Here is a 14,574-nt window from a genome sequence, read left to right as displayed (position 1 = left end):
GAAAAAAATACAACGAAAACACATATTCAGGACCATTTTCGGTCAAAATTTGACCCAGAAAATGTAAGTGTTTAGAAAATTGAAAATTCTAGAAAATGAATACTAGCATGCTGGTCATTTTGATTTATTTATTTTGCCAGATTGAATAAAAATTATAAGAAAATACATATCCAGAACCTTTTTTCAATCAAATTATTCAAAACAAGCTGACATCTGATTCGCAGGATCGTCATCCTCACCTCTCCGTAGCCCCGCAAACTCCATGGAATCCAAGCAGGCTCCGCTTTCTGGACCAGCGAGACAGGGGCAAAGCACGCAGCTCCCTTCGGCCTTTATTAGGCAGCAGCACGCTCATCACGGGCATCAAAACGGGTGACAGGGTAAGCTCCCAAGGCTGCGCGCCGAAACTTACCAAAGCACGCGCCGGTGCATGCGCGGCGTCTCAGTTCAATCCCGAGTCGATATGATCTGGTGTGATCCCTCATCGACCAACCAGCGACTGTACAGTGAACGTGCAGTTTCAGTTTCAGTTTCAGTTCGCCATGCATGCGCTCCTGGCTCCGGTAACCTTCCAAAGGCGTAGTTGAAAGATAGCTGACGAGGGCAGCTTTTTCGCTCGTGTTGGGTAAAACTCGACTCGCACGAGAGCATCTTCAACAGCCGCCCGCGTTAAAAACTAGTTTGCGGCGTGTCCATCATCAGGTTTGGCGCGGCGCGCAGCGCTGGTTCCAGCAACCGCGCTAAAATACAGCGCGCGCGAGCAGGCGGTGCATGCCATTTGTTGCATTTTAGATACAAAATAAATTTCACACATAAAAAACAAAGACATGACATATAATTTAAATCATAAACAAGTTGATGACCAAAAGTTCATGCCCACAACATCATTCAACCAAGTTCAAAATGCAAACCAAGTTCATGACACAAACGAAAGGCACAACAATCAAGCCTCGTCCTTGTCTTTATCCTCATCTTCCTCCGATTCATCCGTCTCCTTCGAAGACGATTCTTCCTCGTCCTTTTTATTATCGCGCGCATCCTCATCACGTGAAGTTCGGAAGGTGTTAGCAAGATCTTCAACGGCATCTTCATGCGAAGGTGGCACACTGGCGCCCGGAGGTGCACCCATGCCTTCAATGAGAGACGCAAAACTCATGTCACCCACGCCGGCCATGCCGCTCGAAGGTGCTCCGAAGCCACCCATGTCTCTCATGGTCTTCATGGTAGCTCCAAAGCCACCCATGGCACCCATGTCGCCCATGCTAGCTTCAAACCCACCCATGCCGCCAAGGCCATTCATGCCTCCCATGCCGCCAAGGCCACCGCCACCCATTGCGCGAATCATGGCTCTTTTTTGGATCAAGACTTCTTCACGGGCAAGATTGACATACTCCTTTTGCGCATCACTGAACATAGATGTGTCCAAGAAGAACAAGTGCTTCTCCTATTCCAACAATTTAGATCGCTTCTTCATGCCCACCTTCCTCTCCTCCAATGTCACTTTCCTCTCCTCGGCCGCCACCCTCCTCTCCTCGACCGCCACCCTCCTCTCCTCGGTCGCGGTATCTTGGTTCTTAGCCATCTTCCTCACCTTGTTGGCTTCTTTTCTTGCCTTGACAATTGCTTTCATAGCATTTTTGAGATCATCATCTCCTTTTCTCTTCTTCTTTTCTTTTACGTCTTTTTTGATGCCATCCGGTCGTTTTGGCTTCGAGTATGAAACCGAGTTTAGTGTGGGCTTCTATTTGCCATCATCACTTGATGCATCCTCCTTATCATCTTCCAAATCAATTGTTCGCTTGCGTTTTTTGCTCAAATTCAAACGGAAAAACTAACGCCCACACGTGTGGGCGTTTGCAGATCGCCCACACGTCTCCATCACCATTCATTAGGCCATGTATGAATATATGACATCAGCAGAAATCTTTTTGGTTTTCGGCTTAAAAATATTTTATCTCCTAAATAAAAAAGCAAACTAAAAATCCGTTTTCACCATTAAATCCGTCTCGACGAGATCTTCAAAACTAGACCCCATGTTGATATGTTTCGACGATTTTTTTTGCCCAGAAGTTGCCATGATGTTTACACTATAGTCGCCCTAGTGCTTAAACTAAAGTTGCCATGTGGCAATTTTAGTTTGTAGATCATAGCAATTTTAGTTTTTTTATGATGGCAATTCCAGTACTTTGACCATGAAAATATATTTTTTATTGAACCATGGCAATTTTAAGTGCATGTATCATGACAATTTTAGTTTATGGTGCATGGCAAGTCTAGTTTTTTAATTCTCCGTTTTATAATATATTAAAATTTATTTTTAAATGTAAAAGAAAATAGTTGAAACATATCATGGCAACTTCAGTGTAAATATCATGGCAATTCATGTGCAATAGACATGACAACTTTTAACAAAAAAAATTGCTGAAATATATCGATATGAGATCTAGTTTTGAAGATCTCATCGCGAGGGATTTAATGATGAAAACGGATCTTCAATCAGATTTTTCATTTAAGAGATAAAATATTTTAAAAACCGGAAATCCGAAAAAATTCTCGCATGCATGCATGCGATGACGTGACAATCTATTTGCAGTAGAGACGTGTGGTGCGTCTTTTTTCCTGCCACACATGTGGCAGTTATCGACGTCCAATTCAAATCATCAATATCCTCACGCTTATTCAATTTCTCATCATCCTTCAATACTTCATAGCAATGATGCAAGGTAAATGGCCTTCCTTTCTTGATCTTCCCCTTCTTGGTCCTCTTCTCCTCTCCTTTGAACAAGTTTTGTGCAATATTTAACTACATGAAAACAAAACAAGTTAACACAAGAAACACCAACAACAAGCATGATGAACATGAATGGATGGATACCTCGACACGTCCAACCAAGTTTTGCATAGCACGACGTCTTCGTCGTTGGTGTAGTTGCATCCTCTTCCTTTCGGTGCGTCCACAATGCCCTCACCATCCTCGTCCACATGGTTTTCGAAATGCATGTCATTAGTTTGAGACCAATGCAAATTGTTGGAGCCAACACCCATACTTGACATGTATGCATCATCATTGACACTACAAAGTATGTAGAACAATGCAAATAAGCTATCTATATGTAAGCATTCAAAAAATAACAACAACAAAAAAGTTGGCGAAATTTTATACCTTTCGGGCATTTCCACAAATACATTGTGCGCGTCGGCCGCCGGCGCAACAAGTGAGCTCGCCGGCGCTTCGGTAGCCGCCACGCGCCGTCGCACGCCCTGCAAGCTTCTTCCTCGACTGCTTGGAGGAGCCAGAGCCATCCGCCGCCTTATTCTTCTTCGCAGAAACCTTGCCCTTCTTCGGCCGCGCTGCATTTGGGAGCTTCGAGAGGGGGGCACGTGGTACGGCGGGCACCGACGCGACGCCACCCGCCACCGATGTCATCCGCGGCGGCACGAAGAGGCCGCGCGCGATGCCGGTGCTCGGAGGAACTCCGGCGGGGGCGAAGCCAAAGCTCCCCGCGCTAGGGTTTGCGGCGGCGGCGGCGGCGGTGGAGTGGTCGCAGCTGCAGGAAGGGGTGAGGGGGGTGCCGGCGCGTGCGTCCATCGGCCAGTTCGTCGGCGGCGGCGCGTGCGGGGCGAAGGTGGTGCGGCGGAGAGAGTGCGGCGCGAGCGCTCGAGTGTGCCGCGCGCGGAAGCGGGCGCACCAAATACACAACGCGATGGTGATTCGGACCGCGTGCGGGACCGCGCGCCCAACTGTATATGCCGCGCGCACGCTTATTGCGCGTCCGCTGGAGCCAATGTATCAATTGTGCGCACGCTAAAAAGGCCAAATTTGCGGCGTTTGCGCTGCTGTTGGAGATGCTCTAAACGAGTCAACATCGATTGGTCACCCGAAACACTTTTGCATCCGGGCTTCTCAGGGTATGAACAATGCATAGCCTCGTGGTGATTCCCCATGTGACATGTAGGATCAGATGTTGAGAAAAGTAGGTTCGGATACCGGTCACTCTTTTACGACCCAACCAAACCTTATACATCGATGCTAAACGACTGAACTGTCCAGCAGCCTTCATATCTACTCCCTCCATTCCCAAATATAAGTCTTTCTAGATATTTTAACAAGTGACTACATGCGGAGCAAAATGAGTGAATCTACACACTAAAATATGTCTACATATATCCGTATGTTGTAGTCCATTTGAAATGTCTAAAAAGACATATATTTAGAAACGAAGGGAGTAGTTCATATTTAGGATGAATATTGAGAGGTTCGGACGCGTCTGTCATGTCAGACCGGCCAACGCTGGTCCATCCTCTCCGCACATATCCCCCACCTGATCCAACCCCAGACCCCGATCAACACTCATTTTTTTTGAAATAGAGGCAAAAGACTTGCCTCATTCATTAATAAAGGAGGAGAGTTTTAGAGTACATAAAAGTGGCTCCACAACATGGCCCGTCCGTCAACAAAATGAAAAACAGAAACTACTCTCGCGGCATGATAATGCTCAGGTGCGTGGCTCCTGCCGTGACCCAAAGTTTGGCTTCATCTTGTATTAGTTTTAGCATGTAGAAAGGCGGCGTTGATTTCTTCCTAAAAACTCTAGCGTTTCTCTCGTTCCAAATGGCCCAACCAACAAGCATAGTAAGGGAAGCCATGGCCTTCCGATTCGCCGTATTGGGTTTCGACATGTTTGTCCACCAATGCTTGATATTGCGCTCCGCCTGCCATTGATGGATCTCGAGAGCCCCTAGGCCAAGCCACTCCTTTACCAATCTCCACACGCGCAAGGTGAACCTGCACCGAAAGAAGAGGTGCGCGGACGTCTCGTTTGCCCTTCTGCAGAGGGTGCACAGTCCGCAATTGTCCCAACCTCGCTTCTCCAATCTATCCGCCGTCCATATTCTGTTTTGAATCGCTAGCCAGGAGAAGAACTTGACCTTGGGGGGTGCCCAAACCTTCCAAATAGTCTTGTTCATGGTTGTCGTCATGGAGCCCAAGAACTGGACCCTGTAAGCAGAGGCCGCCGAATACTCACCGTTCGCCTCAAATTTCCAGGATATGTCATCATCAATCTCTGGTGAAAGCTCGAATTGTTCGAGGTGGATCCAAAGGTCCACGAACTCGACGATGTGGTTGGTCGTTAAGTTGATGGAAGGGTTGATCTGGCGCACCCAAGCGTTGTCTCGCAGTGCATCCCTCAGCACCCACTTCTTCCGCTTGGAGGCTGCGAAGATTAGGGGGGCGATATCTTTTGGTTTTTTCCCTCTCAGCCATGGTGCCTCCCAGAAGGGCGTCTTCCCTCCATTTCCCACGGTGATGATGGTGGATGCGTAGAAGAGGTCCATATCCACCGGTGAGCACGGGTTTCCTAATCCCACCCACAATCTAGTCGGGTCCTTCCACTCTATCCATGGCCATCTCAATCTTAGAGCTCTTGCAAATTTCCCCAAGTGTAGGACTCCAAGCCCACCGAGATGCGTAGGGCGGCAGACAGTGTCCCAGTTGACCTTGCATTTTGCACCTGAAGTTTGACTCTGAGCTGACCAGAGGAAAGCACGCTCAATTCTATTGACATTGTGTAGGACGTCGGCGGGGACGTTCAGGGATGTGATGTGGTAGACGACTTGAGAAGTGAGGACCGATTTGACCAAGGCCGCCCGGCCAATTGTGGTGATGTTTCTCCCTTGCCAAGGAGGGAGCTTCGCAGCCACCTTGTCCTCTAGGTGTTGGAAGTCCACCCTTTTCAGCTGCCAAATGGATAATGGGAGGCCCAGATACTTCAATGGGAAAGAAGTTCGCGATGCTGGCAGGCTGTGGAGTATGTCGTCAGGTTTAGGTTGCCACAGCGAATTGCGACGACAGAGCTCTTCTGAAAGTTGGTGGACAGACCGGTGACCCCTCCAAATGCATCAATGATGGCCGCAAGGTTGGCCACATCTTCCCGTGAAGGGGAGATGAAGATTGCCGCGTCGTCGGCATACAGGGAGGTACGGACAGTAGATCCACGGCCTCGAATTTTCTGGAGCAGGTTGTGACTTGTGGCAATGTCGAGGAGCTGCTGTAAGGGGTCGATCGCGAGGACAAAGAGAAGGGGGAAAAGGGGGTCCCCTTGTCTGAGCCCTTGTCGATGGTAGATGGCTGGCCCGGCAATACCGTTGAGGAGGACGCGAGAAGAGGACGTGCATAAGAGGGCCGCCACCCAATCCCGAAAGCGGACTGGAAATCCCAACCGGCGGAGTAGGTCAAGGATGTACTCCCAACGCACCGAGTCAAAGGCCTTCCGGATATCCAACTTGAAGAGCAAGGATGGAGTTCTGTTTCTGTGGAGACGTCGCGCAAGGTTTCTCACATACATGAAGTTGTCGTGGATGCTCCGTTTCTTGATGAAGGCACTCTGCGTAGTGGAGACAAGGTTGTTCATGAAAGGGCCCAGGCGGGATGCCAACACCTTGGCGATGATTTTAGCAATAGCATGGATGAGGCTAATGGGGCGGAAGTCCCCGATTTCTTCCGCCCCATCCTTCTTTGGTATGAGCACAATGTTGGCCGAGTTGAGCCAGTGAAGGTTTGTCGTTTGGAGGCTACTAAATTGGTGGATCACTCTCATTACATCAACTTTGATAATCTGCCAACATTTCTTGAAGAAGCTCCCCGTGAAACCATCCGGTCCCGGGGCCTTGTCACCTGGCATAAGATCAATGGCCGCTTTGACCTCGTCTTCGGTGATGTTGTCATCAATGCCAGTGAGGTCAACCATCCTAAGGTTCAGGTTCTCCCAGTTTAGGTCCATCGGTCTGGGTTGTCCCCCTCCCAGACTGCTCGCAAAGTGGTCATGGATAATTTCCTCTTTTTCCTGGTGGTCTGTGGTCCATCCAGAATTCTTCTTGATCCTGTGGATGTGATTCTTCCTTCGCCTTGAGTTTACCCTTAGGTGAAAATTTTTGGTATTGGCGTCCCCCTCCTTGATGTTAGCAATGCGAGCACATTGCTTTTTGCGCGCCCTCTCAACCGCCGCTAGGCTGACGACACGACGCTTGAGTCGAGCCCGAAGATCCCTCTCTCCCACCGAAAGGACGCGTGTCTCTTGGGCAATGTCAAGACGAAGGATGACGAGAAGAGCCGCATGAAGATGCAACTTTGCCTTGGAGAAAAGCATGTTACTCCACTTAGCCAAATGCCTCCCCGTTTGCTTGAGCTTATGGAAAAGCCGTTAGCATGGCTCTGTGTGGGCACACGGCTCTTCCCAAGCCTGGGAGACGATGTCAAAGAAGCCTGGGATACAGGACCAAAAATTCTCGAATCTGAAGCATCTTGGTCGCTTCGGTCCCCTGTCGTCAGCAAGGAGAAGGGGGCAATGGTCCGAGAGTGAAGAAGAAATGGCGTGAAGCACATGAGAATCGAAATGCATGTCCCAGTCGGCATTGCAGAAAACCGAGTCCAACTTGCACAAAGTAGGGTTCTGACGCTCGTTACTCTAGGTGAAGCGTCTGTTCTGGAGGTGGATCTCTTTTAGTTCACAAGAGTCTAGCGTAGCACGGAAGCGGTTGAGGCGGCTGCGATTGATGTTCCTATTATTTTTATCTCGAGCTCGGTAAATCTGGTTGAAGTCGCCCATGACAATCCATTTAGTGCCATTGATGGGTTTTTGAGCGATCAATTCACTGAAGAAGTCATCCTTTCTGTTGGAGGCCATTGGACCATAGACACTAGTGATCTTGAAAGGGGTATCGGAATGAATGACGTTGACCATTGCGGAAAGGCAGAACTCAGTGATGTGGACATCGGAAATGCGAACGACACTGTCATCCCACATCATGAGGAGGCCTCCTCTGGATCTAGTGGCTGGACGTTGAGCATAGCTCCGTAGTCTATTACCGCCAAGATAGGAGGCGACGTACTGATCTATGTTTTCCATCTTGGTCTCCTGAAGGCAGACAATGTGGCATGAGGTGGAGGCAATCGTCTCGTGCACAGTCGCACGTCTGTCCGGGTCATTTAGTCCTCTCACATTCCAGCACAAAAAATTAACCTTTGGAATTATCATCAGGAAACTAGAGTGCTCAAGGCATTGCAAAACAATACCCATCCAGATTGCAGCAAATGAGCATGTCGAACCAGCTCATTGTCCATCCGCACCAGCCTGCAGAAGGGAGCGGCAGAGGGCTGGGCAGCCGAGGGCGCATCTGCAGCCTCATGGCACTTCAAGTGTGGGTGATTGCTGAATGTGCAAGAGACTGGACGAGACACGGTTGACATAAACTTCATTAAGCAACGGAGACGACAAACAACAACAGGGATACAGCAGGGAACCAAGGGGCTACACTCATGACTTGAACGGCAGGAACACAACCAACTAACATTACTACTAGTGGACACAATAGGTTTTGCTAACATTGGAAACTTGTGGTAGCTCGAACTGCTGACTTTGCGAGGCAGTCAGACCTCTCCTGTTGCTTCACCAGCAACAGCCGCATGGTCCATGGCAGCCTGGCCGCCGCGGCTGATCAGAGCATCTTCAATCGCCGTGGTATCCTCGTCATCGAGCTTGAACAACGAACAGAGCGCCGACAAAACCGAGGGCGATAGCTCGTGTTGGAAGCGGCGACTCAGCTCCTCCAGAGCGTCCTTGGTGACATCCTTACCATCCTGCACAATACCGAGGCTCCGGCAGACCAGCTTCTCAGCCTCTCTTGTGACCGGAACAGCAGCACGACGCTCCTTGGCATGAGCAGTGGTTCGACGCAGGGAGAACCCTGGGTTGGTGTCGATGGCCACACCAGCCAAAGTATTCCTCCTGTTGGCTAGGATCCTGGGCGGGGCACGGGGCTGCCCAGCCAAGAGAGGTGCCTCTGGCTGCACAAAGAGGGACGCCAGGCTGTCGTTGGAGTGGGCTGTCGGTGATGGAGATGGAGAGCGGCGAGCGGGCTGGCCGGAGGCGAGAGGCGGCGTGACCTGAGCTGGAGACTGCTCAAAGCCAGGTGGACGTGGTGGAGTGGCCGTGGCCGCCACCATGGCGGGCGTCAGAGGCACCTGGATGCGCAAGACGAAGCCGGAGGTCGGGGTGGGCGCGTCCACCGGCGACGGCGGGGTCGGCAGGACAGATGTTGGGGAGACGGAGCGTGCCGCGTCGAGGGGATGCGTGCAGTGGGACGAGCCGCTGCGAGGGCTGCGCACAGGGCTGGCCGAAGAGCGAACCCCAGCGCCCCGGCGACGATGGCCGTCGCGCCCCTCCCGACCTTCATTGCCGCCACGGCCTTGGTCGCCGCCGCGGTCGCGAGCCTGGTCATGGGAGGCACGAGACCGGCTGCGGCCGAACCACCTCGAGCCCCTGTTGTCGCGGTCCTGGTCGCGTCCACGCCGCGCGGCATCATCATCTTCTTCATCACGACGCCGACCATGCCCGGAATCGTCGCGAGGCACCTCACGGCGCTCCGTCGGCACACGGTCGCCGTCAACGATGCCATGGACCCAGGTGAACTCGTTGATGTCCGCGTTTTCCCTTGAGTCGTCGTTGCGCACGTTGGAGAAGTCTTCGTGGAGACCCAAGTGGACGATGACGCGGTAGCGAAGCCGGCGCCGCCCCCGAGCTGGCACACGCTGCGGGCCACGCCTCGCCGGCAGCGTGAGGTGCATGACGCGCGGGATGGCGCTCGGGTTTGTCGCCCAAGCCCAGATGCCCAGGGTCCTGGCGTCCTCTTGGCGCGTGGAGCGGGGCAGGACATAGTCCAGCTCGCAGTCGACGCCGATGACACGGCTGATCGTGTCGGCGTTCCAGGCGTGCAGTGGTACTCCCTCCAGGCTCAGCTGCACGTGGTGCTTCATGTCTTCATGCTCGGCATGGACCTCCATGATCCAGGGCTTGGGGTGGAGCTCGAGGCGGTCGCGCCGGAAGTTCCCGCGGTTGACGACGTCGTCGCGGTGGTGAGGATGAGTGAACGTTGCGAGGTAGTCCTCCGGGAAGTGCCTGGCGACGGTGAGCATGGACAGAGGGATGTTGAACTCCTTTTGCAGAGCGTCGGCGACGGACGAACACGAAGCCGGGCGGCGATCTCCTCCCAAGGAGATGAGGACGCAGTTGGTGGTGAGGGCGTCGGCTTGCACGTCCATCTCCGGCGTGGCTGGCGCCACCACGCGCCCCATGGCCGGCCTGGAGTGTGGGTCACCCAGCCTAGGCATGACGAGGGCGTCGCGGAAAGACCGAACAAGGGGCGCCGGAGCAGTCGGTGATGAAGGGAGGCCGCGGTGGCCGGATGCCGGCGGAGCGGCCGAACGAGGAGCTGGAGTGGTCACCTGAGCTTGCTGCTGAGTCGGCCGCCCCCTGCTAGGACAGCCTTTTGCACGGTGGCCGGACCTGAAACAACTGTTGCACCTCACCTCTTCCTTGCAATCTTTGGCTCTGTGCAGAGGGGAGAAACAATGAAAACACTTGCCCACTAAATGGAGGGGGATTTGAAGACGCCTGCGAGGAGCTGGAGGGGGAGGGGGCAGAGGAGGCTGTCGCTGAGGACGGGAACCGGGCGGCGGCCCGACGCGCGTCCAGCCAGGCTCCAGGGGCGCATCCCGTACGCCACCATCAAGACGCCGCGCGCGGGCGGCGTTGGCAGCGGAAGACCCGGCCTGGAGGGACATCGGCGTCCCATCGCCGCCCGAGCAGAGGCGCGCATTGATGGCAGCAGCTTCATTAATGCTCAGCAGAGCCGCGTCGGACGCAACGATGGCGGAGGCGACGCGCACGCCCCCGTCTTGAAGGGTAGGCGGCGTCTCCAGGACCTCGCCAGCAAGCCCAGCAGCGCGGATCCGCTCACGCGAGGCCGGGGAGGGCGGATCTGAGCTAGTCGACCGATCTAGATCGGCCACAGGCGACGCAGTAGCAGACAGGGGAAGGACGACCGGGACGAAATTTTCCGGCAGGCGGGAGGGCGGCGGTGGCAGCTGGAACGGGCGCAGAGAAAGGGAGCTGATGGTGGCCGGCGAGCCCGGAATTGCACGCGCCGGGAGGGGCTGGTGGGTTGACGGCCGCGGGGGAGGAGGGGGGGTGTCGCTCTCGCTCTCGCTCATTTTTCCCACGGGGGCTGGATTTTCGTTATCTCCTCTCATGAACTCTTCACTCTTTGTCTCCTCCTCTTCCCGTCTTGTCCCCTCCTCTCGTCTGATGTTGAGCTCCGGCAGGGCAGCGTCCGAGGACGGATCGGACCACGTCAATTGGCAGTCATTGCCCCTCCTTACGGTACACCGGCATTGTCCCCTGGACGCCGTTTTGTGCGTGTTTTTATCTCCGTGCAGTGGAAGCTGACTTAATTAATTCCAACACTACTTTTTCAGCATCATAGTGGCACTAACACATCAGACATCACCGTGAGTGACCACTGACCAGTGACAATTTTTGCAAACTTGATTGTCACCCCGCGCAGCAGAAAGGCTCGGCGAGACGAGACTGGAGGGGCAGTAAACTAACTAACCCTCTCATGCAATTGTGGGCGCGCATGCTGAGCTCCATCCTTCTCCCATCTTTTTATTCCCAGGGGGAAGCTGGCAGGAAGCTTCCTCTGGCGCCCAAACCCTGACGTCCGCTCGCCGGCCGGCTCTTTCTAGCCCGAGCTTCGCGCAGTGGTTCAGGTGGCATACATAACGCACGCTTATTTTGTCCATTTCACTGCGAGGTTTGTGTTTGCGGAGTGGAATCTAGAACTTATTTTGTGTTTGAATGGGCGGCTTCGATCTTGTCTTGGACCTGGCTTCTAATCGAGATGGTGTGAAAGCACGCAGCCAACGTAACGACATGCAGCTAGAGCTAGTAGATGCGAAATGTTCAGAATTAGTTGGCGTTTCGAAGCTTCTCAAAAAGGACAGGGGACAAAATCAGTGGGAAAAACGCCGGCATGCTTCTGTCGTCATGGTAATAAGAGGGAATGGAGCTAGTTATTACCTGAAGCAGATCGATTGGAGAATTCATTGGATCGGACACTGAATATCACCATCGCTAGTCTCACGACTAACGGCGGTGCTATCCATGTTTTCTTTGGATATCCGATCGAATTAGTATGTGCTCCCCTCTCCTTACTTTACCTCGTGTATATATCTATGTTTCAGTATCTCCAAGGCGAGCTATGCTAATTATACCAGTTTAATTGAAATTGACGGCGATCAGTAATCACACCAAAAATGACGCTCCTCTCTGGCTAGCAAGCACTAGTAGTAAGTAGTAACCTTATTCGATCGGTACGTGTAACGTGACTGAGCAAGTGAGCATGGACATGGGCCATTAATCGGCTCGATCGATCCTTCCGGCAGAAAGGGAGAAGAACCACAAAAGGTCCGGTGAAATTTCCCTCCGCTGCACGCCCCGCCGTAACTTACTGCCCAGCCCCAGCGCATTGGACTGCCTCGCCTTTCTCCCCTTATATATACGCCCGCACCTCAAGCATCACGGTCGCACCGCACGCGCGCGCGCAGACGCACACTTCACTAGCTTAGCTTTCGGCTTTCGCGGAGAGAAGCGAATTCCCAGGCTTTTGGCAAGGTTCCTCGGCGGCCAATGGCGAGCATGGAGGTCGCAAAGCCTGGGTCGTCCAAGCGCCTGTCCCCGAAGGGGAGTTTCAGGCTGAGCCTGCTCGCTTGCGGCCAGTGCAAGGCCACCACCGTGTCGCCCCCGGGCTCGCCCACCGGCGCCGGCGCGAGGTCGCTGTCGTCCTCGGCGTCGTCCTCCGCGGGGACGTCCCGCTCCCGCGGCCGCGAGCGCGACCGCCAGGCGGAGCTGCGGGAGATCTTCCGCCACTTCGACCGCGACATGGACGGCCGGATCTCGGGCCGGGAGCTCGGCGAGTTCTTCGCGTCCATGGGGGACGGCGGCGCAAAAGCCGCGATGGAGCTGGACGCGGCCAGCTCCGGCGGCGGTGGCGACCTCATGCTGGGGTTCGAGGACTTCGTGAGGATCGTGGAGCGGAAGGGCGGGGAGGAGGAGGAGCGCGAGGACCTGCGCGCGCGTTCGAGGCCTTCGAGGCGGTCAAGGGCTCCGGCCGGATCACGCCGCGCGGCCTGCAGCGCGTGCTCAGCCAGCTCGGCGACGACCCGTCCGTCGCCGAGTGCGAGGCCATGATACGCGCCTACGACGACGACGGCGACGGCGAGCTTGATTTCCACGATTTCCACCGCATGATGAGCCATGACTAGTTGTCTGTTTCGCCGCGGCCGGCTGGGCATCACTTTGTTACTTCATCCGTGTGGTTTGTGTGGCGCGCGCCCCAGTTGAACGTGCTATGCTGTTGGGCAACGATCTGCGCGGGTGCACCGGCCCAATTGTTGGGCCGGTCGCACAGCAGCCGTTGGATCCGACCGCCTGGGCCGTTGGATCCCATCGAAGAAAACGATTCTCCCTTACCTTCTTCTTCCTTGCGCGAGGGAGAAAAAGAAATCTGCAGGTCAGCCTCCTCGTGCGCGCCCCTTGGCCGCCTCGTGCGCGCCCTTGGCCGCCCCGTCGCAGCTCGCCGGGCCTGCTCGACCGCCCCATCGACCTCGCCGGGCCTGCTCGACGTCGCAGCTCACGGTGGCCGGTTGATGTCGCAGATCGCCGAGGCCGCCACACCCGCAGCTCGCCGGATGCAGCTTCGCCTTGCATCTCGACGTGTGTCACACCCCCTGATTGCAGCACCACCGGATGAGGGTTCCAGCGTCGCCACCGGCCTGCTGTCGTAGCTCGCCATGCGCCCATCACAGCACCGCCACACAGCGCCATCGTCGCCGGTCTCCATTGTTATCTAGCTGTTTTCAGTTTGAAGCTTTTTTAGAAGCGGGTTGTAGCTATTCTCGACGCCGGTTGCAGCTTTTTTTGGCTGCGTGGTGGCCGACCTCCAGCTACCCCGTATCCAGTTGAAGCTTTTTTCAAAATCGGATGTAGCTTTTTTGATTGCCGGACGTAGCATTTTTTCAAAATCAGATGTAGCTTTTTTGATTGACGGACGTAGCATTTTTCAGTATGGTTGCAGCTATGACGCACGTCCGTCAAAGCCTATTCTTTCTCTGGTTCCAGCAAAAAATGCCACCGGTCGTAGCATTTTGGGTTGACGGTTGTAGCTCCGATGTGCACCGGTTGTAACACCTGCTTCTCTCTTGTCCCTGCAAGAAAGAATGACGCATGTAGCAATTTCCGTCGCTGCTTGTAGCTTCGTCGAGTGCCGTTAACAGCTTTTCCGTAGATGGTTGAAGCATCCCCGTGCAGCACGTCGGCGCCTGCACGCTCCGGTCCCAGTTCGTGCTTGTAGCATCATCATCCCCGATGTTGTGGGTTGCAGCTCCTTATCGAAAAAGATGTTGTCGCCGGATGCAGCAAAAAAATTGCTGGTTCCAGCTCTCTCTCCGGCCGGTTCCAACAAAACAGTGCTGGTTCCAGCTCCGGTGACGGTCGGTTGTAGCAAAAAATGTGGCCGGTTGAACCTTTTCTAAAGCCGGTTGAAGCTATTAACGATGCCGGTTGTATCATCTGCACAGGCTTGTTCCAGCCACGGGGTGTTCGTTGTCTCCAGCGCCGGCAAGTGTTTATTGCAGCACGCTCGCGTCTGGGGCTCTTTGTCTCCGGCACCAATGGG

At 54.1% G+C, this 14,574-nt stretch overlaps 1 pseudogene; it reads left to right on the top strand.

Moving 5' to 3' along the window:
• The first annotated feature begins 12,438 nt into the window (after window positions 1–12,438).
• Window positions 12,439–14,007, top strand: LOC123065709 (probable calcium-binding protein CML41; annotated as a pseudogene).
• Window positions 14,008–14,574: the final 567 nt, after the last annotated feature.

Source organism: Triticum aestivum, chromosome 3B, assembly GCF_018294505.1.
Source record: "Triticum aestivum cultivar Chinese Spring chromosome 3B, IWGSC CS RefSeq v2.1, whole genome shotgun sequence".
In the NCBI taxonomy this organism is placed as follows: domain Eukaryota; kingdom Viridiplantae; phylum Streptophyta; class Magnoliopsida; order Poales; family Poaceae; genus Triticum; species Triticum aestivum.
Note: the sequence above shows the minus strand (reverse complement) of the source record. Positions and strands in the feature narration are given on the sequence as shown.